This window comes from Lissotriton vulgaris, chromosome 7 (genome assembly GCF_964263255.1).
Source record: "Lissotriton vulgaris chromosome 7, aLisVul1.2, whole genome shotgun sequence".
In the NCBI taxonomy this organism is placed as follows: domain Eukaryota; kingdom Metazoa; phylum Chordata; class Amphibia; order Caudata; family Salamandridae; genus Lissotriton; species Lissotriton vulgaris.
The window spans coordinates 958984656-958998909 of record NC_141695.1 but is presented as its reverse complement, the minus strand read 5'-3'; positions in this window follow the sequence as shown (position 1 = coordinate 958998909).

Here is a 14254-nt window from a genome sequence, read left to right as displayed (position 1 = left end):
CTCGACTCAACAACACCGGACGTCATCTTCATCACGGAAACCTGGATGAACGCATTTCGGCCCCAGACATCGCCATAGCCATCCCGGATGGCTACAAGATCACCCGAAAGGACCACACCAACCAAACCGGAGGAGAAATTGCCATCATCTACAAGAACACCATCAACGTCACGACCAACGCCGAAGACACACTCTCCGCCGCCGAACACCTACACTTCCAAATACACACTGACCCCAAGACCACCCTGAGAGGAACGCTCATCTACAGACCCCCGGGTCCGTGCACACAATTCAGCGAATTCACGCCGACTTCATCAGCCCGCACGCCCTAGCCTCTCCAGAATACATCCTTCTAGGGGACCTGAACTTCCACCTGGAAAAAAACAACGACAACAACACCACCACTCAGCTAGACAACCTGGCCAACCTCGGACTCAAGCAACTGGTGGACACACCCACCCACCTTGCCAGCCACACGCTCGACCCCATCTTCTCATCCAGCAACCACGTCTCCTTCAGCCACTCCACAAAACTGCACTGGACCGACCACAGATGCATCCACTTCACCTTCAAAAAGAACACATCCCACCACCGCACACAACAAATCCCCACAGATACTGGAGCAAAATCACCACAGACCAGCTCCTCTCATTATTGAGCCAGAACCCGCCAGCCGACACCGCCGACCCCAACAACGCAGCCCTCAACCTCGCACAATGGATAATCGACTGCGCCGATGACCTCGCTCCACTGAAGAACCCCCGAGCAAGACCAGCAACAGGAAAACATCATGGTTCCCAGACGCCTTCAAAGAATCAAACAAATCCTGCCGGACCCTCGAAAAAAACTGGCACCACGATCTGACTTCAGAAAACATGACAGCCCTCAAAAACGCCACCAGCGAACACCACCGGCAGATCCACACCACCAAAAGAACATATTTCAAAGACCGACTAGACAAGAACACCCACAACAGCAAGGAACTCTTCAGCATCGTCAAAGAGCTCTCCAACCCCAGCGCCAGCAACAACAACATCACACCGTCACAGGAACTCTGCAACTCCCTCGCCACGTTCTTTCACCGAAAGATCGCAGACATACACTACAGCTTCGGACCCCAGACCCCGCCTCCAATCACAGAATCAACCACCACCACCACCACCACCCTCAGCGCCTGGACACCCATCAGCACTGAAGACACCACCAACATCATGAACTCCATCCACTCCGGCTCCCCCTCGGACCCATGCCCCCATCATATCTTCAACAAAGCGGACTCCATCATCGCACCCCATCTCCGGAACATCATAAACATCTCGTTCACGTCAGCTGCCTTGCCCGAGAGCTGGAAGCACGCAGAAATCAACGCCCTTCTGAAGAAACCCACAGCGGACCCCAAAGACCTCAAGAACTTTCACCCCATCTCTCTGCTCCCCTTCCCGGCCAAAGTCATCGAGAAGACCGTCAATAAACAGCTGGCTGCTTTCCTCGAGACAAACAACTCGCTCGTCCCATCCCAGTCCGGATTCTGAGCCAACCACAGCACCGAGACTGCCCTCAACGCAGCCACCGACGACATCAGGACCCTGATGGACAATGGAGAAACAGCCGCCCTCATCCTACAGGACCTCTCGGCAGCCTTCGACACCGTATGCCATCGCACCCTAATTACCCGTCTCTTCAACACAGGAATCCAAGGAAAGGCCCTGGACTGGATCACCTCGTTCCTCTGCAACAGAACCCAGAGAGTCCGCCTCCCTCCCTTCCGCTCAGAAGCCACTGAGATCATCTGCGTAGTACCCCAAGGCTCCTCGCTCAGCCCAACCCTCTTCAACATCTACAGAGCCCCCTCGCCACCATCGCACGCAAACACAGCATCAACATCCTCTCCTACGCCGACGACACCCAGATGATACTCTCCCTCACCAAAGACCCAGCTACCGCCAAAACCAACCTACAGGAAGGAATGAAAGCCGTCGCAGTATGGATGAAGCTCAGCCGCCTGAAGCTGAACTCAGACAAGACGGAAGTCCTCATCCTCGGACAATCCCCTTCCGCCTGGGATGACTCCTGGTGGCCCTCAGCACTGGGCTCCGCGCCGACACCCTCGGACCACGCACGCAACCTGAGATTCATCCTGGACTCCTCCCTCACGATGACCAAGCAAGTCAACGCCATCTCATCATCATGTTTCAACACCCTACGCATGCTCCGAAAGATCTTCCGATGGATCCCCAACGAAACCAGAAAGACGGTCACCCAGGCCCTGGACACCAGCCGACTGGACTACGGAAACGCCCTATACGCAGGAACCACCTCCAAACTTCAGAAACGACTATAATGCATACAAAACGCCTCCGCACGACTCATCCTTGACATCCCTCGCCACAGCCACATATCCACCCACCTGAGAACCCTGCACTGGCTCCCAGTCAACAAGAGGATCCCATTCAGGTCCTCACCCATGCACACAAAGCGCTCCACGACATGGGCCCCAAATACCTCAACAACTGCCTCTCATTCTACACTCCCACCCACCAGCTCCGCTTCGCCAGCCTCGCCCTCGCCACTGTCCCACGGATTCGCAGAACCACCGGAAGATCGTTCTCCTACCTGGCAGCCAAGACATGGAACTCCCTCCCCGCACACCTACAAATGACCCAGGACCATCTCACCTTCGGGAAACACCTCAAGACCCGGCTTTTCGAGCAGTAGCGGTACCACACCCCTTTCAGCGCCTTGAGACCCTCACGGGCGAGTAGCACGCTCTATAAATGTTTTGATTGATTGATTGATTGAAGTGCGAGTGGACATGACACTCATCCAGCAGGACCTCCTAAATGCCACAGCCTGGATCAAGGAGACTGAAACCAGAATCTCCACCATAGAGGATGACGTTCAGCAACTTAAGGGACAAGTGGCTCATCTCCAGTCGCACACCCAGGAGTTGCATTGCCGGGCAGAGGATGCAGAAAACAGGTCCCGGATGCAACAACCTCCCCCTGGTGGGCTTCCCGGAGGGAGCAGAGCAGGGCCACATGGTGTAATTCGTGGGTCCCTGAGGGCTCTCTCGTCTCCATGGTTCCCAATTGAGCGGGCCCACCTATCCTTCGCCCCTAAACCACCTTCAGGTGCGGCCCCCTGGCCAGTCATAATGGTGGTTATCAATTTCAAGGACCGGGACGCCATCCTGGCTGAAGCCCGCAAACAGCAGTGGTTTGAATATGAAAACTGTGCAATCATGATCTTCCCGGACTATACCCATGAGGTCCAGGGTCAGCGCTGCTTCTTTGGTGAAGTCAAACGAAAACTGAGGGCATTCAACATCCAGCATCAGCTCCTTTTACTGGCACGCCTGAGAGTGGTGTTCGCTAAGAAGACCTTGGTTTTTTACACTCCTACTGAAGCCTTGACCTGGGCGACGGAGGAGCACCCTCTGCAGACTGGTGACCAGACTCCACTCCTGGGAGGGGCGGATGATGGACCTGTCCATTTTGCTCCTTTCGTTCTCCAGCCTCAATGCAACAGATCCCGTAAGCGCCGCGGGCAGAGACTAGCCCGGTCGAACTCACTGCTGGGCCACTCCCGACAACCAATACAGTTCTCTGAAGAATCCTCAGCCGGTCGGCGTTCTGGCTTGTCCGGCCATCTGGACCGCGGAGGTGCTTTGCCCGGCCCTCTTTGCTTGATCTCCCAGACACGGAGCTCTCGCGTAGTCCAATACGCCTGAGATACCCGGCTTGAACTCCTCTCTGCCTGCAGGGCTTAGCTCCCCAGCCGGAAGCTGTGCTCGGACTCATATTATTCCTTTCTTCCTGATGGACTTATGTACATCCTGTCAGGAGGAGGGGTCCTCCATGCTTCTCCATTCCCAAGCGTTCTAGTTTTGTCATTATTTTACTTGTTTATTGTTCTGGGGACCGATGCTTCCATTCCTGAAGTGTAGGGGGGGTGAGGATGGGGGGACTGTTGTCCTGAGTTTTTCCTTTAGTTTTGTTTCTTTTGTTATTTAGTTTTGTCGCACCAGCACTCACATTGCACCATGACTTGCACTCTGTAGGACAGACAGACTTCCCTCTGGACACCTCACTGGGCCTTCTGGCGTCCCCTCTCGATGCTGGACCTCTCTTTGGGACTTACTGCCACACTGCCACACCCAGCCATTTTGCCTGACACACCTCTACTAAGCACTTCCATGTGCATCATATCCTGGAATATTAATGGCCTCCGGGACCGTTTTAAGCGCATGGCTATCTTACGGTATGCACAACGCCTTGGTGTGGACATTCAACTGTTACAAGAAACACACCTGAAGGGTAATCGCTGCCTGTTTTTAACACACTACGGCTATGACAGGATTTGGCATTCGGGGTTCACTCGGGGATCCCAAGGGGTGGCGATCCAGATAAAACGTTCTCTTCCCCTTGTGAGTGGACAGATAATCCTTGATGACCAGGACACCATTGTGGCCCTCAGTGGAACACTAAACGGTAGGCCCGTCAATCCTGTATGACTCTACTCTCCTCCCTCAAGTTTAACGGCAACCTTATCCAAATCCGCCAATCTCTTGGCATCCCTACCCTTGGGTCCCACTTTCCTCAGGGGCAACTTTAATGCAGTCTCCTCACCTGTCCATGATGCAGCCGGTTCCCCTTTCCCTAGTAGAATTGCACAGGCAAAACAGCTGACAACTTGATCCGAATCATTGGGTCTATGTGATGCTTGGCGTATATGGTACCCACATTCTAAACAGTTTACACACACTTTGGCATGCATTGATGCCATCTTCGTTCCATCGACGGACTGCCTTATGATTCAGGATGTCGCTATCCTCCCATGAGGTATCTCCAACCTTTTCCCGGTAATGATTTGCACGGTCCCCACCACCTCTATGTGGCAAACATGAAGGCTAAACACTGGGCTCCTTCAGGACAGGAAGCTTCGGAAGGTGGTGGGACGGGAACTCAGACAATACTGTCTTTCTAACGATGAATCTGTTTCTTCCCCGGGCACCCTGTGGGAGGCGGGCAAGGCCACGATTAGAGGGGTCGCCAAAGGCCAACTCAAGCACCAGGCTCAATTGGAACAACTTACCACATGGGAGGCGCAGGCCCTGCGCCTTGAGCTTGCTTCTGCCCGAGCCCCAGATGCTTCCGATGTGACACTTCTTACCCAGCTCTGCTCAGAGATCAAGCAATTGTCGCTGGAAGCAGCCAAACTCCTTTGTCACTCATCCTTGGCTAGGGTGTATGGTTGGGGTGACAAAAAAGGCTCGCTCCTCCACCGCCTTGCTACATATCCTTGGGCAAACCGCATAATTCCTAAAATCATGGCACAGGATAGTTTGATGTGCCGTTTCCCAGTAGAGATGGCACATGCCTTTCCTTACTACTACCACCAACTACACAAGGCTAGAACTCCGACCCTCTATCGCATGGACCTGCTGGAGGCCAGGGCAGCCGCCTTCCTAGCTTGAACCCCGTTACTCAAGAGGATGTAGACCGCCCAATCACCCGTGAGGAGATTGGGGAAGCGCTTGCCCTTATTTCCTCCGGCAAGACACCTGGCCTGGACGCCTCCCTCAAGAATATTACGTGCACTACTGGGATATTCTCACCCCCCATCTTGCAGAACAGTTTCGGGAAGCTATTGAAAAAGGCTCCTTCCCTCAGGAGATGGACATGGCCACCATTGTGGTTCTTCCTAAGTCCCAGCCACTCTCATCACAATGTGCAGACTACTGCCCCAAATCCCTCATTAACACCGAGGTTAAACTGTTCACCATGATCCTCGCCCAGCGGCTCAAACCCCATTAGTCCACGCTGGTTCATCCTGACCAATGTGGGTTCATGCCCTCACGTGGCACCCGGCACTGTCTCCGTAGACTGCAATCAACCTTGGCCCACCGCCATCTCCAAACCCCGTATCTTGTGATTCTTCTTGTAGACTTTGAGAAGGCCTTTGATTCGGTGGATTGGGGGTTTCTAGACGATGTCCTTGATAAGATTTGACTAGGTCCCCGCTTTCGGGCCATGGTCAAGGTTCTCTACGCCCTTCCTTAGGCTTGTGTCCTGGTGAACGGGGTTCTGTTAGACCCCTTCTAAGTTTGCAGGGGAAAGAGGCAAGGTTGTCCTAGTTCCCCCCTACTCTTTGCTTTGGTGATGGAGCCCCTGGCGTCCCTGATACGGTCATGCGAGTACCTGCCAGGATGGGAATGGCCCAGCACTGAACCAGACAAAATCCCCCTCTATGCAGATGACATCTGTATCTATTTAGCAGATCCTGCCGGGTCAGGCCTCTATTGTCTCCGCATTCTGCATTCCTTTTTGAACGGGCCTCTGGCCCCCGGTTGAACCCTAAAAAAATTGGTTCTAGTTTCCCTCCACCTGTCCCATGAATGCTTTGATTGGCAATCCGATATACATCTTCACCGTCAAACCTTAAAATACCTGGGGATATGGATGATCTTACTTCCTGAGCTCAGCTGGGCCCTCAACGTCACTCCCCTGGTGAAACGGTCCAAGGCGGATCTCCAGAAGCAGCAGTCATTGCCCCTGAACCCCATGGGGAGGGTCGCGTTCTTTACAATGATGGTGCTCCCCCACTTCCTCTACGTTCTTCAAAACACCCCATGTGCTATCCCAGGGCATGGTTCAACGAATTGGATAGCATGGCCAAAAAGTTCCTGTGGGGGAAAGGTAGGACCCGACTGGCACTAAATGTCTGTGGGATCCCCTCGTTTGAAGGGGGTCTAGGGATGACTCACCTCTATTTGTATTACCTTGCCACACTACTTCTCTCCATACATGACTTGTTCAACGGAGGATGGTCTGACTCAGCTTACAGGCTCAAATTGGGGAAATTGGGCCTCGCCCGGATTCAATCCATGTTGTAAGGGGCCCCTATTCCTTCTCACCTACTAGAGCTGACACACTGTATTGCTCGCCTGGCAGGCTGCACTGCGGCACACCAAGTGGACACACACACTGACCCAATGTACACCCTTGTGGCAGGGGACCAGGCTCAAAGAGGTTAGCGAGCTGCAGGACTTCAGGGCTTGGGACCCAATGGGCATTTCACAATTAGCCGATGTATCAGCGAGGGATCACATGCGTTGCTTCAGCGACCTCCAAAACAATCAAAGTGCATCAATCACAATTCTATCGGTATCTGCAACTGCAACACGCCCTCCACACGCACCATACAACAGGTACACTGCTTCCTGATCACAGCCCGCCTGAGGCTCAGATTTGTTTGGGGACTTGGGGAAGGGTGGCATCTCCCCATCTATCACAAACTGATCGACAAAACCCCTACTTCCAGAGAGCTGCAGGCTCAGTGGGCGGGTTGGGTTGGCATCTTGGACAAAGAGGATTGGCGTGACACCCTTATGGCCCCTAAAACGGTCACCGCATCTGCTAGGGTATGCTTGGGGCAGCTCTATTACTTACACGCCACATACCTCACCCGGTGCGCCTTCATCGAGCGGATTCAACCCGACCTCTGCTTGTACTAGTTGTGGCCACAACCCAGCTGACTTCCTCAACATGGTATGGGCATGCCCCTGCTTGATGCGGTTCTGGTGGGAAATCGAGGAAGAACTCACCAAGGTCTTAGGGTGGGAGGTCACCCATGACCCAAAACACACGATCCTGGGTATCACTGATGTGTTGGATGGGTCTCAGAATGAGAAGCTGTTTTTCACTACAGCTATGGTAGTTGCCAAAAGGAGCATTATGGCCTCCTGGAAGTGTCCAGAACACCAGAGTGTTGGAAAATGGCGGACTGGGGTTGACTGGTGCACCATGCAAGAGAAAGTCCCGTATGAGTCACGTGGGTGTCCCAAGAAATACCGTAGGATCTGGGGGAAGTTGTTGGGGGGTGTGGTTTGGTCATAAAGGGAATGTCCAAATTCATGCTGTTTTGCTTTTACTAGTGTCTGTAAACTGGGAAGTGCAAATTCTTCTATGTGATCCTAGATTTTCATGGTGTAGGGTTGAATGGCTGGTGAATTCTTTCAAGTTATCAAAATCAATAAAAATGTGTTTATAAAAAAAATATTGGAGGAGGGCGGAAAATACATCAATTCTGCTTGGCCTATTGACCAGATGTCCCAGGCTACGTAAGTAAGACCCTGACCTGGCATTGAGGCCAACCCACATCTATCTGCAGCCTGAGATATCTAAGGCTGGCCTTCAATGTTGTAACAAATGGAAAATGATTTCTCTTCTTTGGTGTCACTGTCTGATCGGATGCCACACTCCAACGTCTTCTAATCACCAGATGTCCAGGGAGGGTAACACTTTCTCCTCTATATAAACCCTGTAAAAGTTCTACTCGAGAAAAGGAACACGACTTGTAGGCTGTTTATATTTCAAATGGAATGAAAAAAAAACGCTTTTAACATTGAATATGAGACTCTTGATTTGAATCTTGTATGGCATACACTGAACGAGTGAACTCCAAACTACTGTTTTGATAAAGTATTAGTGTGCTTCAGTAGAACAAGGATCAGAATACAAAAGAACATGCTGCTCCCAGAAACGATCTCCTTCATGTTTTCAATGATGCTATAAGGAGGCGATAAATGAAGTATGAAGTACATCAAAAACATATTTAAACAAAGAAAAAAGCAAACGATGTATGCTCAAATTGGTGGCTGCAGGGGTTCACGCAAACAAGAAGACATGGAATATTCCATTCTGAGAACTATCAAACATTGCAATAGAGTTGGGAAGATGCACAGCTTGTTTTGGTTAGGTTATTCTTAGTTATGTCTGCGTTGATCTAGTTTGGTGGTGCTCAATGAGGAGGCGTCGAGTGCCCTGCGACGTCAAGAAAACTGTTTGATATGTGAGACCAGATGAACTCTGGTGTCATCCCTGATTGGCACACACTTTTGTTGCGTTCCCTTGATCCAAGAAAACACTTTCATTCAATGTTCGTTATGATCATCATTTATTTCATGATTTACGTTGCAGTTTGTCTTATTTCATTTCATTTTTCTTCAAATTTATCTACATTCAAGATTCAGGCAATATCAAGGCGTGTCCAATGCATTTCGGGCATTAACATAACGTGCCCTTCATCAGGGAATTGACAATGCCTGTAAAAACGTTCAGGTAGGTAATCTGGAGGGCATTCAAAATGTAGCGTCTCGTCCGGTCTGCCTTTCTCCGATTTGCCGGTGAATATTCCATTCTGAGAACTATCAAACATTGGCACATGTGTTTATGGATCATGAACACCATGCTCTATTACGATAGATAACATTTGACACAAGGGTTCTCTGAGAAAAAAAGAAAAAAGAGAGGCTGTGTGATAAAAACAAAGGAGGGCAGACTATCCTTCTATTTTTATCACTCTAGGAAAGACAAGGAGAGTAACGTTCTGTCAAGATAGAAGGAGTCTTAGGGCCAGATGTTGGTAATTTCCATTTACCGATTGGAAAATACCGACTCATACCGAATCGGTATTCCCCAATCGGTAAATAGTATGTAGCTAAAAAATCGGTAAAAGTTACTGACTCGGTATGACTCGGTAAGCCAAATCGTTAATTACCGATTCGGAATTGACCGAGTCGGTAAAATCCGAGTCGGTGAAACCCAAGCAAACCTATGGGCCACATTGCCCATAGGAATGAATGGGAATCACCAAATTGGAAAATTCCGACTCGGATTACACCGACTCGGAACTTACCGAATCGGTAAATACCGATTTGGAAGTTTGAAAGATGCAATGTGAGCCTCTCAACCAATCAGGGAGAGCCTACACACCCCACAGCCAAGGCCCTGTGAATCCAAACAATGAGAGAGAGGCACCCCACCCCAGTACCTGGGAGTGGCCACACCCATGCAGGTGGAAACCAACTGAACAATCAAATCTGCAGAGGAGAGATGAGCACAGCATCCACAGACAAGCAGACTGAGAGAATGGAGGCACAGGAAGGACAGAAGGAAGCTGCTGAGATGGAAAAGGAAGCAGAAGTTCAGCCCAGAGGAACTACAGGTGGCTGTGGATGAGATTGTCAGCCACTACAGCCAAATATTTGGGAGGCAGTCTCTGCATGTTGCAGAGACTTTGAAGCGTAACATCTGGCTAGCAATTCAGGGCAAAGTGAATGCCATAGGAGTCACCCACCGGGACATTGAGGACATCAAGAAACGGTGGTATGACCTGCGTATAGTCACCAAGAAGAAGATAGCAGGACAGAAAAAGGATGCTGGTTTGACAGGAGGTGGCAGGGCCAAAGCCCCGAAACTCACACCAATTGAGGAGCTAGTTGCATCCACCATGGAGTCTGAATGCATCCACGGGATTGGAGACCTGGATAGCACAGCGAAATCATCCAAAAAACAAGGTAAGAGGCATGTACCCCCACCTATCCCAACCCTGCACCACACTGTGTACACACATGACATAGCAGGAGAGGCCAGAAATTATTGCTGCAATGCATCATGGTAGACGTAGTCATGTACACACAGAAGCTAAGTACACCACACAGGACTCAGCAGGGCATGCCACACACATCCCCAAACAAGCAATGTGGACTGTGCAAAGGTGTGCAGACGATTTAATTAAGAAAAACACAGTCAAAATACAGCATTGACACTATGTCAATTTCAATCCACAGGAGAGTCGTCACGCAGTTCTGCAATGCCGAGGGAGGAGAGGGCAGCACCATCTAAAAGAGGGGAGAAAGAAAAAAGGAAAAATCGTCACAGCGCAGGAGAAGGTGGAGACGACCCTACCCAGGACCCCTCATCACCAGAGCCACCCACTACACCAATCCCAATGTCCCCTCTGTTGTTTGGGTCTCCAGACCTCACAAACACACCCATGCCGGGAGGGGAAAGTAGCCAGGCGGAGCCCCCACAGAGGATTCTGCAGACCTCTGATTCAGAGGATGTGGAAGATGTCCCCCAGAAGAGTGCGCCAGTGCCTGACAGGCCAAGACCAACTCTGTCTGCAGGCTCAGCGCGCACTACTGTCCTTGGCAGGAGGGCACGTGATGGTGGGGAGGGCCAGGATGGTGAGAGCGTGTTATGTGGGCTGGAGGGCACGATGGTGAAGGTGCAACGGCAGCAGGCCAAATCACTGCAAGCCATGCAGCGGCAGGTGCGCGGTTTGAGCGCAACAATGTCCAACATGGACAAGGGCATTACCCAAATGGCTACTAGCCTGGACCTGATAGCACATGGGATCACTGACATTTCTACCTACATGGGGGTCCTCTCCGACAAGCTTGATAGGGAACATCTCCAGTGTGCCAGGGAACGGCAGTACATGCGCGACCAGACCAAGGCCATGAACAGGTTCGCTGCCAACACAGCTCTCCTCTGCAGATGCTCCATCTCAATGCAGGAGGCAATAGAGCACTGCTGCACTGACTTAACCCGGGGCATGGGTAGGGTAACCTCTGCAATGGAGCAGATGTTGACCTCAAACCTAGGCAATGCTGGTGACACGGGTGTGGAGGAGACTGAGGGGTCAACCAGCAGGAGTGGCTCCAGTACACCTGTGCAGGAGGTGCGCAGGAGCGGCAGGCACAGCCATGGCGAGCCAGGCACCATCAGGGAACCTGAAGGACAGGCAGCTAAGTCCCGCAATGTGGTGCAAGGACGCAAGAACTGAACTATGAAGGGAACTGACTCTACTGCACACAGTGACAGCAACTGCGTATGTGCAGCCACTGACAATGACGTACAGTCATGTGACCATCATGAAGGAGTGAAGAATAAACTACTCAGGTCCGGAAGTATACCTGTGTGTGTGTCATACTTTACCTAGAAATAGCGTTGTGTGATTTCAGTCCGTCTCAATCTGCCATCTACTGCGGCTGGACCTGTTGCCTGGGGATCTGCATGTTCTTGGTCCTCATCTATGTTCTCACGATGTGTCAACTCCACCTCTGTGCCTTCCTTGTTTGCAAGATTGTGCAATATGGCACAGGTCACTATAATTTTGCAACACAGGAGGGGGGTGTACTGTCGCGCACCTCCACTTTTGTGGAGGCAACGGAACCTGCTCTTCAGGAGTCCAAAGGTTCTCTCCACAACATTGCTGGTGGACCTGTGTGCAACATTGTATCGCCTTTCTGCTCTGTTGGTTGGGTTCAGGTACGGTGTGAGCACAAAGGAACGCAGGGCATATGCACTATCACCTGGGAGAGGACAAGAGGTACATGGGTTTCATACACATTCCACATGGAGCTGAAATACATTTATGGGTGTGTGCTACATATTTACCTAGCAGATAACCATCTCCAAAATCGCCATTCTGTAGCCGTCTGTATATTCCACTGTTCTGAAATATGCAGGAGTCGTGCGTGCTCCCTGAAAATTTTGCTACTATGTCGGTGATGATGTTCCCTGCATTGCATATCACCTGCACGTTGATGTAGTGCGTAGACTTACGGTTTCTCTATATGTGTTCCGTTGCTGCAGGTGGGCATAGAGGAATGTGGGTGCCATCAATGCAGCCTATAACATGCGGGAAGTGAGCCAGTCCATAGAAGTCAGTTTTAGTATTGGCAAGTTCCGCAGGTGTGTCAGGGAACTGTATGTAGTCTCCCATTCTCTGAGTCATGACATCCAGGAACTTCCGGAAGAAACGGGACAGACAGCTCTGGGATACTCCTCCTACTGCAGCTATCACACTCTGGTAGCTCCCAGAGGCAAGTAGTTGTATGCTGCACAGCACCTGGACATGGGGAGGGATGGCGTGGGCCCTGGGTGTTGGATGATCCAGGTATGGGTGGAGGTCCCTTATTAGGTCCATGATGGAATTGGGGTGCAGCCTGTACCTATGGAGTATCTCAGGCTCAGTCAATTGGAACAGAGTGATCCTCTGCCTGTACACCTGCTCCTCCCTTTGTCACACCCTCAGTCCTGCAGCCTGTAGCCTTCGCCTCCTCGCTATCACATAGAGTGCAGCCATTTTGACTGGAGGGTTGCATTTTGGGAGCCTTTTTATAGCATCCACATGGTTACCACCACCTTTCAGTCCATGGTAAATTCCGACTCAGAAATACCGAATTTGGATGAATTTGGTATTTTTTCCCTTTCCTACATCTCGATGGCCATGTTTTCCGATTCCTTATTTCCCGATTCGGTGTATACCAAGTCGGTATTTATCCGATCGGTGAATACCGATTCGGTAAATATGTACTCGGTTATTTCCGAGTCGGAATTTTACCGATTGATATTTACCAATTCGTTTTTTTTTGGGCACCTACATCTCATTCTCGCAATACCGCTCGCTAACGGACGATTTTACCGATTTTGGGCCATTACCGACCGGTATTGGCCGACCTACATCTGGCCCGTAATGTTTATAGGATGGACTCATCTTGGGTGATTTTGGTTTGGCTGGCCCAGAGGGGGTTAATGGAGAATCAGATAAATATATCTAGTCTAACTCACAAAGGGGCATATTAGCAAGAACGGCGTTAAAAATTATCGCCAGTTTAGCGGCAGAAACTGCCGCTAAAGTGGCAATAATGGGCTTGATAATATGCCCTGGAGAATTCCAATAGAAGTCCATGTTCTGGTGTGAACCTGGGCTTCTATTGGAATTCTACCGGGCATATTATCAAGCCCATTATAGCCGCTTTAGCAGCAGTTTTCTGCCGCTAAACTGGCGATAAGATATAAGGCCGTACTTGATAATATGCCCCTAAGTGAGTTACGAGTTTGAGAGGAAATGCTCCTTTTATGAGGATCGAAAGTATCACATGTAAACCTGCTACTGAGGATGAATGCTGGAGTGGTTGGTGGGAATGACCCAAAAATGGAGGATAACATTTCAAAGGCAAAATCAAGGAAGGGCACAAGAAGGGTCATGTAAACCAGGGACAATTGATGCACACACTTTTACTCTTGTCGCACCACAGCCCTAAAATGGCTCAGATCGTTTCCAGAGCAGCCTTGAAGTTACACACAAATGGACAATCACTAGAATTGCAAAATATCGCTCATCAGTGAAGGCCCAAGACAAATGAAAACACTGAAAAAATAATTTCAACACTTCAGCACTCAACCACAATTGTAATAATGTGTAAATTACTTTTAAATACATATAATTATGTTACACGGGACATGTCTCATGTGACATAAATTATAAATTAACTTAAAGAAAAATCGTAAGTATTTCTAAAAAGTTAAGAAACTTAAACACACTTACCTACATACAACTCTAATTAAGTATAAAAAACAATGAGGCATTTTAGCAAGGGGAAGTATCGCCGCTTTTT